Below are 23,283 nucleotides of genomic sequence, written 5' to 3' on the forward strand. Positions count from 1 at the left end.
TCAAGGGTTAGGTTGTAATGACGGGAGAGGCGAAATTAAGAAGTGCGTGCTTACACCATCTGCAGCTTGTAAATCAGAATAGATTGTGGGATGAGGGAGAAGAGGGATGAGAGAAGGAGGATTAGGTATGCAGATACCCTCATCATTGATCCCTCCAGCCCTGCCAGTGGCTACAACCTCAGCGATGACTCTTCCCATGACGTTTCCTCTATAGGTATTAAAGCAGTCGGGCACGCTTGTCCTCCTTCAGTTCTTTCCTGCTGCCTGCTGTTATGTACCACCTTCTCTTGCAAGAAAGAGGGAAATGTGTCAGTGAGTGTCCTGTAATATGTTTGGGTGATGTGGCTCTCATGGTTGGATAGCTGCCACTGTGTGTGAGCAGTGAGTTGTGGATGCACACCTTGCAACAGTGCTAAATGCATGAGGGTGAGGTAATGCATATGAATTGAAGGTTTAGATACTGATTGATAGAGGTTGTTGGTAGGTGGCTGATGGGGGTGCAAAGAATTGAGCAGTGGATGAGGTTAGTAGTGCAGTTGGCAGGATGTGGCATTTGAAGATGAATTTACTCACCTCCGCCACTACTTCTTCCCACTGTCTCCTGAGCACATGTCTGGAGGGCCTCCTTACCCCTCTACGGATGCGGGATGTCTCTCCTTTCCACCTTGTTCACCAAGGCTTCTAGTGCATTGTCTGAAAACTTTGGTGCTCGCTCACTTGCATGTTCAACCATTGCTCAAAGTATCAGAGCCCAGATTGACTTTCGAAAAGAACTCCCACCACTTCTTGCAGTCATAATGCACATTCTCTTTACGAGGTGCAGGCTGCCTTTAAGTATCGCTAGCCACTCGTGATATCGCTAGCCAGCTGTGCAGCCAGTGAACAGCGCAGGGAGTATTGGCTGCATACAGCAATCATGTAAAACAGCACACAGCACAAATTGAATGTGCTGTCTGAAACACAATGAACAGGCGCAGGTTAATCATGTGCCTCGATTTCCACCCTTGTTTTCGGGGTTATCCAATTTCTCCCACTATGACTCTGCATTATGGCCGCTTCTCTTGTCAACTTGTCTCATGCCCTTTGCTTGGTAGAAAATGAGTAGGAAAGAATGAGACAAACAGTTGTCGGAAGAGAGTGAACACTTTTATGTATTTTTTCCATGAGCAAAGCCATAGGCGATCTATTTATATATTATAGAGATGAAGAATTGTTGTAAATTAAATCAGGCTGTAACACACTGTAGGACTCGATTGCCATGCATAAATCACTTGAGGATCACTCTTACAGTTTTCAACAATATCATATTTTCTCTTGCATGTGTTACTTTAAGTCAAGTGACATTCTGTATGTATTATATGGAAGTAGTTTTACAGATAACCTGAAATTAATTTCCACTTTCTCTGATTTACTTCTATCCTGCATGCATTGAATCTGTTTGCTGTGACAGAGGTTTTCACTCTAGGTAAAGGTTGCTCTAATTATAAGGAGCTGTAACTTCAGTTTTGAAGTGATGGCTATCATGTCACCTCTTTAATATGATGGCTGAAGCGTTTCATTTCAATGTGAAGCTGACGAGCCCTCTGCTCCCTATGGATTCATTATTTGGCTCCTTTTTTATTTTCAGGTTTTTCATTCCACAAAATATTGAAGCTCCCAAAAACCTGCACATTATAGTTGTCATGGACCAATAGCTTCTTAACACTTGAGAGACTCCATCTTTCAATGGAAAGAGAGCAGATTTAGTATTTAGGTTTGTTTTGATGGTCTCTTGGAGGAGTGAATACTAATTCATTGCATGCATGAATGAGTGAAAAAGCCATTGTTTCATTTACATTTTTTCATGCATTGGAGGTTTTGATTAAATAGTGAAAAAAACACTTCTATGTAGCACTGACAAGTTTAAGATATAATCTGAATGAAGCAATTTGTTTCAAATTTATCAGGCAAACATTGAAGTGTAATGTGTGTTTGGGTCTATGTTTTCAGTCTATGCTTATCTAACTTTGACGGGTTCTACTCTTGGAAATACTAAAATCATTAAGGCCACTTTTATTCAGGCAATTTCGTTTGTTTTGAACAACATTCCGAAGGGGGCAGGTTACATTGTCAATTCAAGGAATAGAATACACCAAGATACATCTTAAGAGCAACATTTCAGTACCTCTTAATAATGTTGCAATAATTTCCACACATGAGTACATACTGAATTCACTGGAGTAAATCTTCAAAGGTGAGGCAAGAGGCTTTGATTTTATTTCTGGAGCATAGATGTTTAATTACAGGAATGTGGCATTTTGCCAAGCATTCCTAAACCCTCAAAGGCTCTTTCTACACAATGTTATGAAGCTTTAAAAAAGCAAACACCAAATAGTTTGCTGCAATGATATTATTAATTTTATTGGCAAATGCCTGTTCAGCCTAATGGTGCCTTTCGTGAAGATCCAGAACCAGTATATAATAGAATATATTTTTTGTAGTTTAACATTTTTTTACCAAGTTTCACAAAAGAACAATGACTTCCAGCACTTTGCTGCCATGTTCATAGATCTGATCATTAGTGGATACTTTTAAAGAGATTTAATGAAAGTTTGAACTTCATTTGGATTGGTTAAATCTTTTTTGCAGTTTTTTGAAAAATTTCTTAATATGATCCAAAGATGAAAAAACATTTTTTTGATAGCATTTTAAGTCAAAATGAATTTATTCACATAATTAATATTTGTAAAATAAACATTGATAGCAAAGCAATGAAGAAGAGATGCAATAAGTGGAGTGAGAGGTTATTTTAACAAGAGTACGCTGTTTAACATATTAATAGCAATTGCATATTCATTCCACGACAGATCCTAAACATTTCTGATGTCGATGATGAGCTTCTTCAGCTAAAAATATTAAAAGTGTTTTATCTGTCATTTTTGAATTCATGAGGTTTATATCCTGAGCCATGTGAATTGGATCTAGATTTTCCACTTTTGTGCTTATCGCCCGAAAATGGGCGTTATTTCTGGCATGGGCAGTAAAAAAGGCTTTTCAGATCGCCGGCTTCTCACCCATTCTCAAAGCACCTCGTCTCCATTTTTGAAAATGGGCGTCACCACGAGTGATATGAATTGGACAGTAGCATTAAATCTCTTTGACCTGCCATAAAGTGTCGCCATCCTTAGCAACGGCATGGCAGAGCACAATTCCCGTGATTCAGGAGGTCACGGATCATCATGACATGCGCAGAAGAGGAGACAGAGAGAGAGGGAGCTGAGAGGGACTGAAGACGTGTGTGGATGTGGTGTGTCCTTGTTTGGCTGTTGTGGGAGGCACGAGAGAGATTCACCAGCAGCAAAAAGCCTACTAAGCACCAAGAACATAGCTGGCACTGAGTTTTTGTCCAACAAAAAAGATATAACATGGAAGGGATGGTAGAGGCCCTGGAGCTGGTAGCCAGGAACACTGGTGGCAGAGGGCTCCCAGTGGTCTCAGAGCAGGCACTGCACACCAAGGTGCCGCACCTCCATTGCCAACCACACATGAAAGCCAGCAGCAACATCTTGCTTCTGGCTCGGAGCACGTTCCCACCTCAGGACCGTCCTCTCCCGTATCCGTCCAAGCAGCATTTCGGTCATCATCCCTCCCCCGCCAATGAAGCATTGCCTGAGGAGCTCCTTGGCCAGGCGGCTTAGATTCAGGAGGGAAGGGGAAGGGGTAGAGGTGGGGAGGAGAAGTGGGGCGGGGGGGGGGGGGGGGAAGGGTTGTTTTTTTACAGAAATACTGATGATTTCAGACAAATGTTCGGTTTAAATGTTTTTTATTTAACAAAACCTTGTTGCGCATTGGCTCAGATAGCTGTACCATTACCGTGATTCCTTAACATCAAAGGGTATAATGACACTTAACTTCAATCAACTTAAACTTTAACTGTCATCAAGGTGATGCCCACCATTGATATATCACCTGCACACCCAGCAGTGTGTCAGCCTTGTAAATAACACCAACATTCTTTCAGACAAAGCGATCATTGATGAGCTCCTGATGTAAGACTCTTGCAGCTATCATGCTACCATGGGCTGTTTCATGCGGTCTGCAGGGGGGCGGGGGCATGGCTTCAGCGTCAGCCTGATTGTCTGGGCTGATGTCAGCATCTGCCTCCTCATGGTCAGACTCATCAGGCAATTCTTGTCCCCTCCTGATAGCCAAGTTGTGCAGCATGGAGCACAACACCACGAATTGAGCTACCTCCTCAGGGTGGTATTGGAGCTTGCCTCTTGAGTCGTCCAGGCATCTAAAGCGCTGCTTAAGCACTCCAATGGTTTTCTCCACGATATTGCGAGTGGCTCTGTGGCTCTCGTTGTATCGCCTCTCGGCTTCAGTGTGGGTGTCACGCAGGGGGGGTCATCAGCCAGGTGGCGAGATCATATCCTTTGTCACCAAGCATCCATCATTGACTTGTGGCTGATTGTTAAACAAATCAGATACAGTACTCTCATGCAGGATGTGAGCATCATGGATGCTGCCTGGAAATTGAGCATTCACTCTCAGTATAATTTGCTGGTGGTCAACAACGAGTTGGGCATTCAGAGAGTGGAATCCCTTGCGGTTCCTGAAAACCTTTGCATCCTGAAAAGGTGCCCGCATCAAGATGTGCGTACAGTCTATTGCTCCCTGCACCTTGGGGAAGTTTGCAATTCTGGAGAATCCTAGAGCCATCTCAGTCTGTGCCTCCCTGGTCATAGGGAAGCTGATCAAGTCCCTCCTACATGCATACAGGCTTCAGTGACCTGTCTAATGCAGCAATGTGTGGCATGCTGAGAAAGTCCGCAAATGTCAACAGCTGTGGCGTGAAAAGAAACCAAGGCGTAGAACGACAGTGCCGCGGTGACTTTGACCTTGACAGACAGTGCAGTACTGAAGGTGCTGGCAGGCTGCAGCTCTGCCCTTATCAGCTGGCATACCTCAGTGATAACCTCTTTGTGGAAGCGCAGTCTCTGAAGGCAGGTGGTGTCGGGCAAGTCGAGGTAAGACTACTTCTCCCTGTACTTGTGGGGGGTGTAACGTCTGGTCCTCCTCATCAGTGTGGCACGTCTTACATTGGGCACATAATGCAGTGGAGCCTAACTTCGGTGATCTAGAGTCTGCTGCATGTAATTGGTCACCAAGAGAGGGTCAGAAAGGACAGGCCCCATTGCAGTAGTTCTTTGTTTTCCATCGATTGGTCACAAACAATGAATGTCCCGACGAAGACACCTATTCAATTTCAATCGGTCACAGCATGGTCAAGACGTTTGTACAGATGTTCACCTCAACTCCAACAACCTCCAGAGTACATCCGAACTCCCCCGAGGTTGAAGTACAGCAGCCTTTTAAAGGATGCGACATGTGATGTAGAACATGGCATCCATAACGCTGTGATTAGTTCCAGTTAGTTCAACTTTTTCGGGCGTTTTTTTGTGTGAGCGATATTGTGGCCGATATGTGTGTGAGGTGGTGAAAGTGACGCTAGACGATCTCATGGCCACTAGTTTTGGTAAATATGTTCTTTACAACAAAAATAGTGGGCGGGCGGTATTATTGAATCTCGGCGCTAAATCTGTGTGGAAATTAATGCTGGCCGATATTATGGGTATTGATTTCTCCCATTCTGATGATTCCGCCCAAAAATAATGGGCGGGAGGTATTATTTTTTCCCGCCGTTAAGCACATGGGGAAAGTAACGCTCATGATGTTTCTGAAAAATGCCCGTCAGTTTCCATTTTGTGGCTAAATGGGCGATATCTGGGCATTATACGTCATTTCAGTGGTAAAATGGGTGTTAAGTGGGCATTAAGCATGCAAAAAAAGCATGCCCCATGTCTTTGCTCTTCATATCAGTTGATTTGGATTGGAACATCAACTGCAACTGTAAAGCCAATGTTGCAAAAATAAATCTATGTACAAGATGTACAATACTGTCCACACTTCTAAATACTCTGTCACACAGCTAAAAGCTCCAATGTAATCCTGAAAACAATTTAGAAAAATGCCTTAACATCTGTAACTAAAAGAACACGAATACTTTCTGTGTTTATTAATCTCTTAACCAATACCTGTAGAAAAGCTCATGCAGTTTTAATATTAACCCTGTAACTGTCATCCAAAAAATGTTTGTAACAGTTTAAGCTGCAAACAGTCATAAAAAAGCAAGCAAAAGTTAAAAACATCTCAACATCATTCTATTAATAAAGGAATTCATTATTTCCTCGACTAACTATTATTAAAATAAAATTCTGATAGCTATGTAAATTTATTATTGAATGTTTTGGTAGTGTCAGGTTATACACTTTTATAAACATTGAGCTGAAATGAATAATATAAATTTTAATATACATAATAAAACTATGACCATCATCAAGACCAAGAGACCACATAGAATTGGTTTGAACAATATCAATAAAATGTATATAACATTTATAAATATTGAAAGATGCTTTCCTTTTCTCAAATCTGAGCATACCTGTAACCACCAACAGCCAAATCAGCAAATTAACTTGAAAACAGTAGTCATTTTTCCTCTACACCATTCATTAATAAGCACAGATATCAAAGACTTTTTAATTTTTTTGTCATTAGAATTAAATTGCTTACAAAAATGTCTCGATGAAAAATTACAAACGCACACAAAACCGGGTGTCTGTCAACCAATATTACATATCTATTTCTATGTTGGACTGGTTTCTTGTTGTTTTTCATTTCATTAGACAACATTCAAAGATAACTAACATACATATTACAATTAAACAAGGATTTCCTGCAGTAATCTCTTCTAAGTATGAATAAAATACTTATAATTAAATGAGCCTAGAAATTTCTCACCTTCATGTTAATGGACAAACACATAACATATTTTTATGACATTCTTTGGTTCACTATTTTAATGAAGGCATTATCCATTTATACAAGTGGTTTAACACCTCTTAAAATAGCAGACAGAAGCATATTTTTGCAAATGCCATAATTTGCGGTCAGCAATGAAGCAAAGGCGTTCGCCGCTGGCCCCAAAGTAAGCTTCCAACAATGATCTCACGACCTCTGTAGCGAAAAGTTCGGCTTTTCTCATGTGCAGTTGAAATCAACGTAGTTCAGTGGGAATCCCATACTGCAATCTGCTGTGATGTCAACAACCTATCTCAGCAACCAATCACATTGCAGAATTCTCACAGACAGAGAACCAGAAAATAGAAAGCATTAATAATCAATCACATTTTAAAATATTTTACAAAGAGCAAAATAAAGATTGGGACATACACATTACGTTAAAGTTGAAGCTAAAATATCATGAACAAACTTTTAGAACAAAAAAGGTTTTTTAAATTAATTTTAAAATCTAATAATTTTTAACTTAATGGAGTAATTTGACATTCCACCAATATAAAATTAGTTTCTAAGTAGTTATTACTCAGATCGCTGTTAAAAACCCAGTTACACCTCAGTTGAATGGGTTTAGCATTTTATGGGTTTTCTAACAGCGATATTTGCTCAGAAAATGGAAGCTTTCGTCAGATCAGTGACTTCACTGATTGCGGCTCAGCGGGGTGCACAGTATAGCCTGTGGAGGAGCAGTATATGACAGACTGCAACTTCAGGATTTTCGCGTTAGGCTGCGCATGCACTAAATCCTAACGTTACAGTCAGTTTCAAAGACGAAATGGCTGCGAACGCTGCCAGTTCGGCATCATCAGGACCGCAACTTCCAGGCCAATGAGTCCATCAGGACCGCAACTTCCAGGCCAATGAGTCCATCAGGTCTGCAAGTGCCAGGCCAATGTGTTCATTGTTCATATGTTGATATCATCATCATAGCTAGTAATTTTAAGCTCCTCGAATCGGTTCTATATAGATATTTATACTGTGCAATTTCACAAATCATAATTTAAATGATTAGGGCCATTGTGATATTTGTTTACCACTGTGGGAAATAATTTTATATGATGTTTACTTAGCACGTGTTTATAAACTCTATTTAGTTTACTCTGCTGATCTTAAAGCAATTCAAATATACTGTTTAGATGTCTTTATGTGGTTTTTAGAATATTATGGAAAACTTCATTACATATTTTTGGAATATTTAAGTTCCTCAGTAAGTCTTTATTTTCAAGACTTTAACTAGTTGCATATTTCATTTACCATGCATTGTCTCTAATAGTGATTAGTCATTCGAGAAGACTGCAGGCGGGCCTCAAATTAATGACAACCTTTATGTCTAGCAGCCAGAGGTCCACCAATTAAAGCAATTGACGTGTTGGTAGCAGTTTAGTGACTGCAGTAGTTCCCTTGTCAGAACACTTTATAGTGATGATTTTATAGAATCGCTATACGAATCCAACAAAGACGAAGTTAAAGGACTCTCAAGCGAGATCCCCTCCAATTTCTTCTTGACTGAAATGTCATTCAACACTAATCCAGTAAATAATTTACTTTAGCATAACCTAGCTTATTACTGGTTAATGGTGTATTAAAATAAAATGTCATTATAGAATATGCAGAGAGCAATAATACTATTTCTTCTAATTCTGTCTTGCTGTGCAAGGTATTACGCATACATTCGTGGGTTGAAATCTGCACCGGGCCTCATAGCACAGTTTTTGATTTCAATTCAAATTGCACAAAGTGTAATTTAACACTTTGTCAACTATCTCCAACATAATTTCACATTCTCACATTTGAATTCCATCATGGTGTTGTGAGAAAAAATGAATTTGTACAGCATGGCACAAATGAAGAAATCATTTCTTCTCTGCAACAAAGAGCCAAGAGATAAATTCAAACCGTCATTTTTTGGACACCCAACTCATCAAGGTCAATATATTATCTACATATATGGAGGCTTGACTTTTCTGCTCCAGCACCATGTGTGGCCACCAAGTGACTTTCACAATTGGGTGGTCTTTATATCTGATAGCAGGCCTTTGTAAGTTATAATTGTGAAATGTGTTTTCTTTTCTATTTCCCCTTTTGTAAGATAGCCTTCCTTCTGCACTATTTGCTATCTTATAACTGAAATTTTGAGCAGGCAATCTGTCCCAGGTCTTTTAAAATGCTGATCTTGAATCTATCACACGAGTCATGGAATCGTATAATTAGACAGCACAGAAGGAGGCTATTTGGCCCATCGGGCCTGTGCAGGCTCTTTGAAAGAGCTATTCAATTAGTCTCAGTTCCTTGCTCTTTCGCCATAGTCTTGCAAATTTTTCCCTTCAAGTATTTATCCAATTCTCATTTGAAAGTTACTATTGAATTTGCTTCGACCACCCTTTCAAGCAGTGCATTCCACATCATAACAACTCGCTGCCTACATTTGTTTTCTTCATGTTAACACTGGTTCTTTTACCAGAAGGTGCTTGGTTTGCCTCGACTTCTCTCCTTCTGCCTGAAGGACAGGTTTCCCCAGATAACCTAACAACTTAACCTTTGAGTCATCAAGAGAGAAACTACTGATTTAAAAAGCAGCAGTTTATTGGGCCAAATTGATGCATCTTGATTTTCTATAATTCACAAGGTAGGGAGCAAAGGAGCCATGTAGTAAAAGGAGGATACCATTCTTAGTATTGGCCATGATTTTGCTAACCTTGGTGGTTCTGTGGTGGACGACATCGGTGGTGGGTCCGCTGTCTGAAATAAATTTACCGTGATTGGGTTTGTTAAGCCTGCCCAGCGTGTTTCCCGGCCAATTTAGAGGAGGTGGGTCTGGGGACGTCATTTAATGATATGTCATCAGCCAATTTCCTTAAAGGGATCATGCGCAAATTTACTTTTGCATTTGTGTTACCAGTATTCTAAAGCACAAAGGTGCTTCAAACACTAACAATGATTGCACAAAGGTACATATGCTTATGGAGGAAGTCACAACACACAGGAATGTCCTCTTCGCTTCCCATGGATGGAAGAGAATTCCTCAGGAGATCAATGCAGCCTGCTTGCACATTGAAGAGGAGGGCACAAGCAGGGATGTGCTGAGTAGGACTTGGGTACAGTGCCACAAACCTTTCAATGATTTTAGTAGATCACGAAACGTTACTACAAAGCCACACTCAACCTCATCCTGCTGTGCCTCTCATCACATCCCCGTCACTCTGCCTTCCCTATCTTACTCCTGCACATCCTTACTCACACCAACTTACCTTGCACCTCCACCTATCCCTCTCTCTATCTATATTATCATATCCCCATCTCACTACCCACCCCTCACACTCACCATCACCCTACTGCAATCACACCCAAGGGTAGGCACTTGGATGTTTTATGCAATGTCCATGTAAAGTTACTGATAATGTGATGTCAAATATTGAAACCTTTATTTTCAACACTTTAAGGGCTACAAATTTGGTTCTTAGCGATAACGGTATTTTTTTTGCCAAAATGACCACATCGTTATCGCTATGAAGCTGTAAATTCAGGCCTTAATTTGCACAGCAATAAAAATCAGCATTGCATGAGGATTCGCGCTGCAAACCGCGAATTTCGGCAACTTTAGTACGAGGCCGATACCACTATGAATTGGGCCTAGGGAGGGCGGAAAAACACCTAAAAATAAATTGGAAAAAAATTTTTAAATTCACTAAACATTTACAAGACTTATCTATTGAATCACTGCAAAAGAATTAAAAAATAAAAAATTAACTTACCTTTTTTGCAGGTCTTCATACTTACCGCTGCTCCAAGGGCTGCACGCAGCTTTCCCTGTCGGTCATTTTCATGCAAAATACGGATGCGCACAGTCAAATTTTGGGCGAAAGCGATATTTCAAGTCTTTCACGGCAGCGGTCCTCTCTCCAGTGGCATTTGAAAAGCGCCGCCGCAAAATGTCAGCGAAATTTCCACCGACCAGATTTTCCCCAAAAAAGGTGAAATAGCACCAAAAAATAGATCACACAATCACAGAATTTCTAGCCCTTTGTGTTTTTGGGCAGATTTGTGTGTACCTTTGGATGTGGCTTAGTGAGTTGTAATGAATGGTGAGACATAACTGTAACGTGATGAATGTGAAAGGAATGGCTTGGGCATTGTGGGGGTGCTTTATGGTGTTGGTGTTGGCTGGTGCCAAACTGACACATCATGGGCACTCAGGGTGTACAGCTGTCAAGTGAAGTAAATCTGGCCATGGTGAGTATTATGTTCAGAATAAATCCACAGGACTATATCGCAAGCTCAAACTGTTGTGACCTTGGTCTCTTTATTCAGACTCCAGAGTGGGGAAACATAGAAACATAGAAAATAGGTGCAGGAGTAGGCCATCCGGCCCTTTGAGCCTGCACCACCTTCAATAAGATCATGGCTGATCATTCCTTCAATACCCTGTTCCTGCTTTCTCTCTATACACCTTGATCCCTTTAGCCGCATGGGCCATATCTAACTCCCTCTTGAAGCAGCATGGTGAATCACCTTTTATACCTGCTTGCCCCAGGGTGCACAGCTGACCCTTAGGTCTCCCACAGGTGTGCTCCCTAGTGGCAAGTCTTACATTTTGGTGAGGTTTACATACATACATAACATCACTCCCCCCCAAAGTCTTATGTGCAAGTTATTTGCAAGTTGAGGCAATCTGGCACCCTGCGTTCCCAGGTCGATCGCCTTGGTTGAAGTCCTGATGTGGTGGGTTCATCCTCGTGGTCGACGGTGAAGTTGATCTTGTTAGTGAATCGCTGCGGGCCAGGTCCTTTTTCAGTGGTTCCTGGTTATCTGTAGTTTGCAGTTTGGCCTTCTCCAAGTGCTTTACTCATTAGTCCGGTACATGGTTTCACAATCAAACACTCCGTTTTCATCACATACACTCCATACACTAATGCAGTGCGAGCGGCCCAACTGGGATCCCTGAACATGTTCTACATCACTTATTCTGATGTCACGTGGAAGGGCCGTGTAATTATGGTGCATTCTCTGCTGATGGCATATGGAAGGCTCGGTTCTGAGTGATTCTGTCTGGTGACTGCGTAGCACCCTGGATAGCCGGGTCTGTAGGAAGTCTACCGTGACACGCATGGTGCTAGGTTTGGTGATTTGGGGTGCCTGCTCCAGGCTATTGTCGCTGACCCTGAGGTCTAGCAAGCCCAGGATGGCCACAATGGCCTTGAGACTTTCGGTAATGGTGGGAGGCCTAGTGTTCCCCGTGGACCTTGGGCCGTAGTTTGGGGGCCTCGGACCACTGATTGTGTATAGCCATCCTGCCTTACTTTGCAACATTGGAATGGGTCTTTTGTCTCTGCAACGGATTGATTGCCACATCCCGTCTAACAGTTTGTTTTTGGCAAGCGTTAACGTGGGATGTTGGCTGGTCTAGGTCCTAAGCTGGTGGGCCGTTACGGTTAACCACTTGCTTTCTAGCACTTCCACGACCGTGAGTGGGTCTGCAGGCTGCACCGTTTCCACCCCGGGGGTGGGCAACGGTAGCCAACTTAGGGCATTAGTGCTGCTATCAGTGCCTAGACCGTGGCAGATCATGTTACAGTGCACAGACAGTGTTGGACATTCTCGAAACAACGCATCGGTAATGGTGTCTCTGCTTTCCCAAGCTTTTGGGATAAGCAGCTTGTCTGACTCGAGCACATATTGGGACACTCCTTGGTATGTCTCTTTAGTCCCGTTAACACAGGCTGCTGCTTTGTTTAACTTAGTGGATACATGTTCAATCGTTTTGGGCTTGCCCGCTACTTTTGTTTGCTGCACAACACTCCCGACCTCGTGTGGTAACATTTCACTTGCTATGAATACTTTATTAGATACATATACAATTGGATGGGGTTCACCCAGTACTTTGGCTTGCTGTAAGGTACCCCCAACTCCTTATAATGGGACATCATTCACTGCGAAAGACCGCTCACAAGGGTTACATAGTGCACACAATTTATTGGAGCATAGTGGGTTCCTGGCCTTCACAGCGGCCGCCCCTTTATCTTTGCCTCAAACCCATTGTTTTCCTTGCTGGGCAACACATTCCTCTATTCCGTTGTGGCGACCTCCTGTGGTCTGGATGCTCTCTCATCCCGAGGTCTGGACGTTCTCTCATCCCGTGGTCTGGACGCTCTCTCATCCCGTGGTCTGGACGCCATCTCGTCTGTGTCCGTGATGCCGACTGCCGTGATCTTCCTCGCCAGGTATTTTGCCTCTGGCGTCGGGAAGACGCATTTGGATCATTTTGGCCGGAGTCCCACTCCGCATGCTCGACCTGGTGCCTCTTCCATCGTCTCAAAGAGTTCGTCGGCTTCGGGTGGTGGGTGTCACACCTGTACCGCTGATCGGTTGATCTTCATCTCCTCGTGGTCATGATAAGCGGCCTGTGCCTCGGGGATCTGTAATTGGATCTGCACTTCAATATCTGGTTCAGCTGAAGGTGGGGGTTTGCTCAGCCTTTGAGAAGGGGAGACCTTGTTCGCCGGAGAAGGTACGCAGAAGTCTTCCCAGTTCTATCGAATCTTCCCCATCCACCTCCTACCAAGCAGCATTGGCCCATCACCGGAAACAATCCACAGTGGTAAATCGTGCACTACTCCCTTATGGAATAGTCTTATGTCCGCACTACCAATAACTGGTATCAGTTCCTTGGCGTAGGTGCGCAGCTTTGCCTGAATCGGGATCAGCTTCGGTCGTTGTGCTTCTTCGCTCCACAGACTCTCGAATGCCTTCTGGCTCATAACTGATTGACTCGCCCCCATGTCTAGTTCCATGGAGACTGGATGCCGTTAAGTTCAACTTTTAACATTATCGTAGGGCTTTTGGTGGTGAAGGTGTGTATCCCATATACTTCCTCTTCATCCTCAGGTTCAGGTGCTGCTCCTGCTCATTCATGGTGATCCTCACTGGATCAGTCGTCCTCTCCTGACTCTGCCACGTGGTGAGTCAGAGATCGTTTGCACATTTGCTGGAGGTGCTCCATTGTTCCACAGTCCTTGCACACATAGGACTTGAATCGACATTGATGAGTTCTATGGCTGCCCCCGCAGCACCAACATGGTGCTAATGGATATGCATTCATGCCCCACGGCAGACTCTGAGTCACTCTAGGCCTAGGTCTGGCCTCTGCAATTGTGTGGGCCCTGCCCTGTGCCATTCTGTCTGCTGAAAACAGTATTTTGTGCACGGTGCTTGCCGGTGAGCTTCAATTCTGTGAAGATATCTGTTTCGTGTTATTGCTCATGGATATGACGACTTGGGGTATCATGATGGCCTTGCTCAGATCTAGGGATTTGGCAGACAGCAGTTTGCGAAGAATAACCTCATGGCCAATTCCAAGCACGATAAAGTCCCGCAACATTTCCGCCAAGGATCCTGCAAATTCACACTGCCCCACAAGGCGTCTTAGGTCGGCGACAAAACTTGCTACGTTCTGACCCTCAGAGCAACGGAGCGTGTAAAAGCTGTACCTGGCCATCAGGATGCTCTCCTTTGGCTTGAGGTGTTCCCTAGCCAGCATAGGCAGCTCTGCATAAGATTTGTCCGTTAGTTTGACCGGTGCCAGCAAATCTTTTGAGGAGGCCATATACCGATGACCCACATATGGTGAGGAGAATCGCCCTGCGCTTGATCGCTATTTCAGCTGTGTCCAATTCATTGGCCACAAAGTACTGGTCAAGGCGCTCAACGAAGGCTTCCCAATCATCACCCTCCACAAATCTCTCAAGAATACCAATGGCAGCCATTACCGTGTGAAAGTTTGTGATCTGTTACTTGTCGCCAATTAGTTATGTTCAGAATAAATCCACATGGTCTCTTTATTCAGACTCCAGAGTGGGGAAGCAGCATGGTGAATCACCTTTTATACCTGCTTGCCCCAGGGTGCACAGGTGGCCTTAGTTCTCCCACAGGTGTGCCCCCTAGTGGCAAGCCTTACATTTGGTGAGGTTTACATACATACATAACAGTGAGGCCATCCCTGCCCTCCAAGGCAGCAATGTGGTCAAGTGTTGATGGCTTGTGTCCTGTGCAGCATCAGTTGATTGCGGACAAGTTTGGTGTTGTTGGTGCTGCTGGTGTGCCTGGTGTGTTGGGGACGATCGTGGTGGGATTCTGAGGACCAAGGTGAGACAGTATAAAAGGCACCCGTGCTGATAGAATAGATGGCGGATGACAGAAGCGATCTGTCAATGGTGAGAGAGGTAATGAGCTCAGACTGGATGGAGACTTGTGTAAAGGCTTACAGCATGGTGAATCTGTTGTGGAAATAAAGTGAGGAAGATCCTGTGGTTGAGGGAAGATATCTCTGTAAGGTGGAAGCTTTTACTTGGCATTTGAAGCTATCAACTCATCAGCTGATTCAATGGTTACTGAAGTCCTGCCTCAGCTTCACAGATGTGGTATAGCATCAGCGTGAAACCTGTAGGTGAGCTGTCAAATTCAAAATTTCAGTTTAAAACTCTTATTAATTGGCTGTAAACAAGCCAGTTAATCATTTTAATTGGCTCCCCCACCGCTGTGTGTCAGGTGTGCTCAGTGCTCACAGACCCGGCATTTGATAAAGATACGTGGCAGCGGGGTCCTGTTCCACTGGGAATAAAAAACACTTTCCCACCTGATTCACCACTGATGGCGCTGGCTGACCCCGCTGGAAAATCTCGGCCATTGTTTCTATTCTTGAAAGTTTGGATAATAAACTCAAAAATAGTGGTGAACATGTTCTATGAAATTAATAGGTGCTTCTTTTATAATTAGTGCAGTGACATTTGACCATCCTCATCACCAAATAGCAGAAATTAAAATGTAGAATTAATTTAAAATGAAAACAGTAACTGAAGTAGAAATGTGATTACAATATAATTTATCTAAGGTTTAATTATCTTAATGAGGTCAACCTATTGCCCAAAGGTGATGGTCACGGCTAATGAGGTGCCGAAATACATTATCATTTAAGCTTTCATTCACTTCATATAATGGATGAATTTCTGATGGGGTTCTCTGGCTTGTCCATCATAACATCAGTACGAGAGTTGTGGAAACCCAAGAAAATCCCCAAAGTAATAACAGTAATCAAAGCTCTTACCCATTCTCCTTCCACAAGTTGAAACTAGTAGGTTTCTTGTGTGCTAAGAAGCAAAAGTAATAACTATCACCATTGATGGGTGAAAGTGGCTGCATAAGAAGAATGAAAGATAGCAAATTATAGGACTGAAAATGGCTGCACCCCATCTGGCCTTCCCCAAAAAGTAACACCCACTTCTTCAAATATCTATCTAATTTTTCCACATTATCTACCTCCCTCAAAAAAGATTGTTTTCATTTACTAAAAATAGAAAAAATATTTAATTGTTTAAAATGTGTTTTTTGTTGCAAAATGCAGTAACCTTTGTCAGAGAATGTTCTTCTTGCTGTAGAAACCCATTGAGCTTAATTATAGACGTTAAAAAATGTAACATTTTATACAGATGGACAGTCTAACTTTCTCTGGATCATTCAGTCAATTCAGAAAGATTTATCTTGAAAAGAAAATTCTCTGCCTCCAGTACTGAAAGTTTCTTATTGTTGATTTTCACTCTCAGTTATGTCATAAATGCTGTTTGTATCTTTTGACTTGGCACATAAACAGATTTCACTTTGACCCTATCAGGTGTTGCTACATCTCACTTCACAAATAACTTTCCTGAAAAATAACCTTCCTTGTAATATTTCACTGTGGGAACAAACATGCCAAATACCCAGGGAACCGTGCACAAATCAAGGATAATACTTGGTAGTAATGTCACTTCTAACCATTTGATGAAGTATGGAAATTGCTGATACTGGTGCCAATTTCCTTGAAACTCAGGGCTCTTGGTGTTACTGTGCATTTATGACCCTCAGAGAGGAATCTTATTTAGCCATTGGACATGTTGTTAATGCACTTAGATAACTACCCAGGGATTTAATCTAACTAAAGCATTGTTGCATTACTTCTGAGGGTGGGGTGGGGTGGATGATACAAGTTTCAAATGTTAAGATTGAATTAATTTTTAACAGCATCCACATCTTTACCATCTGAAAACAGTAAGCAGTTAGCATTACTTAAATTCCATAATGTCACTATCATTATTATTAAGATTGGATGGAACATTAGAAACAATTGCTACAAACAAAAGTATTTTAAAAAGCACAATTATAATAAGGTAAGTCATACTTATTTAGCGTAGGACACACATCTCACAGCAGTCCACTCAAGTACACTATGCTGTGTAATATTCCAGGATTGATTACATCAGATAAATTGGCAAATATGGTTTAATATATTACTAGCCAATAGAAGTGCTAAAGCAATCGTTCATTCATCAGTGCCTCCAACCTCTTACTCTAGGGCTGGATTCTCGGGGCGGTAATAGCAGCGGAGCGGTAAAGTTTGCGCCTCGGAATAGTTTACGCCTCAATCATCAAAATTGGGCAGCTGGGCTCTGAGTGTGGGGTGGAGCGCTAAGGGAGGCATTGCACACCTCACTTAGGGCACTAGGCCGGCTGAGCAACTGAAAATCCCGAGCTAAACAGCTGGCCTGGGAGCGTTCTGAGAGAGGCCTGGGGAAATAAAAAACCTGAAAAAAACCCACCAAAAACATTTCCATTACATTGCCCACACCACATTTAGTATAAGACATCACAAGTAATAGAATTCTACCATGCTGTAATATGCAGCTCCAAACGTTTACATAGTACATCTGAGTAGAACTAAAAATGGGGTAAATCTTTAACTTCATCACATAGGTGGTAATTTGGTAGAGTTGAATGCCTGCCTGTTACAGAACCTGTCCGATTTTGATTCCGTTGGAGTCAATGGAATGAAAATCGGGCAGGATCTGTTAACAGGTGGGTGTTTCACTTTGCCAGATTATTGCCCATGGAGTAAAGATGAAAATTTACCTGATTATATTGTATGTGAAAGGAGTCCTCTTGGACTGCTATATCCCAGATACATTACAATAATCACAGTTATGCTGTTATACTATTAAGAATGATGACCCTGAAATAAACAATGTATTTACTCAATGAAACCTCCAGATAGAGCTACAGCCAGACTTTCTCTTTTCCATATTCCTGGTTACTCCTAACTTTCTCTTCTTTGCACTTTTGGCTGTTCTCAAATAGTTGTCCTCGTAATCCCTGGCAGCTCATGACTAAATTCCTAGTTGCTTCCAAACTGCTGTTTCCTCTTTCCTGCCTGCTTCCTAAGCATAAGAACATAAGAACATAAGAATTAGGAACAGGAGTAGGCCATCTAACCCCTCGAGCCTGCTCTGCCATTCAACAAGATCATGGCTGATCTGGCCGTGGACTCAGCTCCACTTACCCGCCCGCTCCCCATAATCCTTAATTCCCTTATTGGTTAAAAATCTATCTATCTGTGATTTGAATACATTCAATGAGCTAGCCTCAACTGCTTCCTTGGGCAGAGAATTCCACAGATTCGCAACCCTCTGGAAGAAGAAATTCCTTCTCAACTCGGTTTTAAATTGGCTCCCCCGTATTTTGAGGCTGTGCCCCCTAGTTCTAGTCTCCCCGACCAGTGGAAACAACCTCTCTGCCTCTATCTTGTCTATCCATTTCTTTATTTTAAATGTTTCTATAAAATCACCCCTCATCCTTCTGAACTCCAACGAGTAAAAACCCAGTCTACTCAATCTATCATCATAAGGTAACCCCCTCATCTCCGGAATTAGCCTAGTGAATCATCTCTGTACCCCCTCCAAGGCTAGTATATCCTTCCTTAAGTAAGATGACCAAAACTGCATGCAGTACTCCAGGTGCGGCCTCACCAATACCCTATACAGTTGCAGAAGGATCTCCCCGCTTTTGTACTCCATCCCTCTCGCAATGAAGGCCAACATTCCATTCGCCTTCCTGATTACCTGCTGCACCTGCAAAATAACTTTTTGGGATTCATGCACAAGGACCCCCAGGTCCCTCTGCACCTTCATTCCTAGCTGACCCTTTTCCATGTTCGATGGGTGTCCCTAATGCTGTTTCTTCTGTGTCCCTGGTTGTTCCTGACACATTTTCGCCATTGTTCTTAGCCCTGCTTTCTCATTGGTGAATTTCGAGTTTCATCCACCAATGAAGAAGCACCACTAAGAACATCCATTTCCAGTCCTCCAGGTCTGAGTGATTCAAATGGAACAAAGTTATATCACTGGAATAGAAATAGAAATAGAAATTCCTACTTTTCTGCTTCAAATTCACATTTTAAGCAGAATTTGGAAAAGCAAAATGCAAACTTATGACTGGATGTCCACCACCTACATACTCCTATTTATATGCATTATATCATTACATTATATCTGGGGCTTGTAATCATAATTTTCATGAAGCCATGAGTCACACAATAGGAAACAAAAAATTGAAGTAGCAATACCTAGACTATCTCTTGGTTGAAGTAAACCAGAACAGTGTGTAAACATATTTCAAGCTCATTTACATATCTTGAGACCTGTATTTTCTTACTCATTTACATATCTTGAGACCTGTATTTTCTTACTTGATATGCATCATTGTCATTTATGCAATCTACATATAAAATTACTAAATGAAATTTTACTTGATTTCTATTAAATCTTTCCAAATACCTCTTTCTAATCCACATACTATGGAACATGCTGCTAATTCACTTAAACTAGTATGTGGAGCAAATGCACATTAGGTGCAATATAATTCATTATCAGAACTGTTGTGTTTATGCCCTTTGATCTCATGAAACCCTATTATTATTCTCATTGAGCACATACACATTCCTGACTCTTTGAGAGTTGTGTTTCCTCAGTGGTACTGGCACAAAAAGGAGCCAGATGCTGTGAGATTGTGTAATTTGAACTGTGGGAATGGTGGATGGATCAGTGACACTTCCTGATATCTGGGCACCAGAAAAGATAGTTTGGAGCTATCTTTGTGGAGGACTCTATTATTCTCCTCCAATAGCTTCTCTAACACATGATTTATGATCCCTATCCAATTTCTGCCAGACAACCTTGTCCTTGGAGTTGCTTAGAAAGTTGACCACATGTCAGATACAGTGACATTTAGAACAGTTTGCAATACTGCTGAACCTACAAATCATTAAGAATTCTACTGAAGCCACTATGTCAGATGGTATTCTCCGCTTAAATTAATTCCATTGCAACTGTAAAGTAATCTTGTATAGTTTGTATCTCTGAACCAAAACCTTGGCAAATCCTTGATCTCTGATCCATTTTACTGAAGAACATTCAGTGTTGGGCTACACAATTAACATTCTGTTCACTGGGACCTTTCTTCTTGAGAAGACTATGATCAAAGTTTTAAAGATTGTGAAAAGACTTAACTGCAGTTTTTCTGCAATTTACAAATTCCAGAACAAAGTGGAATGGGTTTGCAGCATTGTGGAGCGAGTGTGCGCCCGAAGGAAGAGGCGCGAGGATCTTAAAATAATTGGAAGTAGGATAAGAGGGGAGTTGAGGAGAACTTTGTTCACCCAGAGGGTGGTGGTGATCTGGAACTCACTGCCTGAAAGAGAGGTAGAGGCAGAAATCCGCCTCACATTTTAAAAAGTACTTGGATATGCACTTGAAGTACCTTAACCTACAGGGTTATGGACCAAGAGCTGGAAAGTGGGATGAGGCTGGATGCTCTTTTTCAGCTGGCACAGGCACAATGGATCAAATGGTCTCCTTCTGTACTGTATGATTGATCGAAATGTGTCCTCAGGCCTCATCTACATACTCAAGGTGTGAGGGGAGCTAGTGGCACTAGTCATGCCTCCACAGACAGATGACCTGTTGGCAGCGGTTGGAACAGGCTACGGGGGGTGTGGGGTGGTAATGGTGACTCCTGTGGAGTCGGGTAAATACTTCAGCTTTTCCTTGCTCCATGGGAAGGTGATTTTGACAAAAACAAATTCAAAAAATTACCTTTGATTGGAGGCTCGGGATGGCGCTGAGAAATCCTGAGTGAGGCAGATTCAATGCCTCCCCCACTCATGAGGTGACTAAGTTACGAAGGGTTCCTTTAACAGGTGTTAGGTCCCTAAGTAACAAATTTAAAATGCCAATACCTGTTTTAGGCCTCCACTAGGATTTAAATTTTTCAGAAACTTTTCAAAAAAATGTTTTTAAAGTTTGCGCATCTTTATTTTAGGTTTGCCTTTTCCCCATGTGAGAACCCCAATCATTCTTTTGTTCTCTCTAACTAGTTTTTAAAAGTTAGGCAAAGAAATTCAGGAGTGTTGTAAAAATTAGCACCAGGCACTAATGTTTTCTAACTTTTAAAAAATTTGCCGTTTGTGCTCCAGGAAGGAAGTGGAGTGCTTGATTTAGCATTTCACTTCCTTCCTGGAGCGCAACAAGCAGCAGGCGGGGTGGTAGTTGTGCAACGCTGCCGTTTTGGAAGACTACTTCTCTCCCTTAAAGGGAAGGGCCATCACTGCAGGCTCTGCAAAATAAAAAGATCCGACCTGATCAGCCCGATGCACTACAGCAGATCGATCGCAGGTAAAGAAGATCTGAAAAAAATCAAAGAGAGGTATGAAAATGTTTCGTTACTTATCTCGGCCACCTCGCCTTTAAGCATCAGCCCGGAAGCGTCCGGCCTCCCGGTGAACGCCTCCAGCAGCTACCAGTGTTTTCGCCCGGTGATTCTGCAGGGGGCAGAACCAAAGTTCGTGTCCGTGGCGCTACTGCGGTGATGCGCACGGCGATGATGTCATGATCTCCGGGCGAAGGAGATCGGGGCGCAACGCCATACCATCACAACAAACCTCCTGCCGAATATGGTGGGAGTCAAGTTTCTTGGCTTCTCGATCGCTTATTGCTTAGCGCAACATTATCGCCCCCCGGGAAAATGGGAGCCGCTAAGGAGACTAATTTCTAGGCCTTAAAATTTTAAGAGCTTACCCAATTCCTTGTTTGCTGTCTGTGAGAATTCTGCCTATTGATTGGCTGATTAGACAGCCTGTCAATGTCAGAGCACTTCGCCCATTAAATTCCGTTGAATTGAATTCGGAGTAGGAAAACCCAAAGTTCTCAACACAGGGACTGCAAGATCCCAGTGCCAAGTGTACTTTGGGGCCAACAGTGAGTGTCTTCGCTTTTTTCATGATTTATGAAGGGGAAATCATATTTGACAAATTTGCTGGAGTTCTTCGAGGATGTAATGAACAGGGTGAATAAAGGGGAATCAATGGATGTGGTACATTTGGACTTCCAGAAGGCATTTGACAAGGTGCCACATAAAAGATTTCTGCACAAGATAAAAGTTCACGTGGTTGGGGGATAGAGCATGGATAGAGGATTGGCTAACTAACAGAAAACAGAGAGTCGGGATAAATGGTTCATTTTTTGGTTGGCAACCAGTAACTAGTGGGGTACCGCAGGGATCAGTGCTGGGACCCCAACTATTTACAATCTATATTAATGACTAGGAAGAAGGGACTGAGTGTAACGTAGCCAAGTTTGCTGATGATACAAAGATGGGAGGAAAAGCAATGTGTTAAGAATGAAATAGCAGTGCATTTGGAAAGCAGTGACAGGATCGGTCCAAGTCAGCATGGATTTATGAAGGGGAAATCATGCTTGACAAATCTCCGGAATTTTTTGAGGATGTAACTAGTAGAGTGGACAAGGGAAAACCAGTGGATGTGGTGTATTTGGACTTTCAAAAGGCTTTTGACAAGGTCCCACACAAGAAATTTGTATGCAAAATCAAAGCACATGGTATGGGGGTAATATACTGACGTGGATAGAGAACTGGTTGGCAGACAGGAAACAGAGAGTCGGGATAAACAGGTCCTTTTCAGAATGGCAGGCAGTGACTAGTGGAGTGCCGCAGGGCTCAGTGCTGTGACCCCAGCTCCTTACAATATACATCAATGATTTAGATGAAGGAATTGAGTGTAAATCTCCAAGTTTGCAGATGACACTAAACTGGGTGACGGTGTGAACTGTCAGGGGGATGCTAAGAGGCTGCAGGGTTACTTGGACAGGTTAGGTGAGTGGGCAAATGCATGGCAGATGCAGTATAATGTGGATAAATGTGAGGTTATCCACTTTGGGGGCAAAAACGCAATGACAGAATATTATCTGAATGGCGGCAGATTAGGAAAACGGGAGGTGCAACGAGACCTGGATGTCATGGTTCATCAGTCATTGAAAGTTGGCAGACAGGTACAGCAGGTGGTGAAGAAGGCAAATGGTATGTTGGCCTTCATAGCTAGGGGATTTGCGTATAGGAGCAGGGAGGTCTTACTGCAGTTGTACAGACCCTTGGTGAGGCCTCACCTGGAATATTGTGTTCAGTTTTGGTCTCCTAATCTGATGAAGGACGTTCTTGCTATTGAGGAAGTGC

The sequence above is a fragment of the Pristiophorus japonicus genome, chromosome 6 (genome assembly GCF_044704955.1).
Source record: "Pristiophorus japonicus isolate sPriJap1 chromosome 6, sPriJap1.hap1, whole genome shotgun sequence".
NCBI classification, from domain to species: Eukaryota; Metazoa; Chordata; class Chondrichthyes; family Pristiophoridae; genus Pristiophorus; species Pristiophorus japonicus.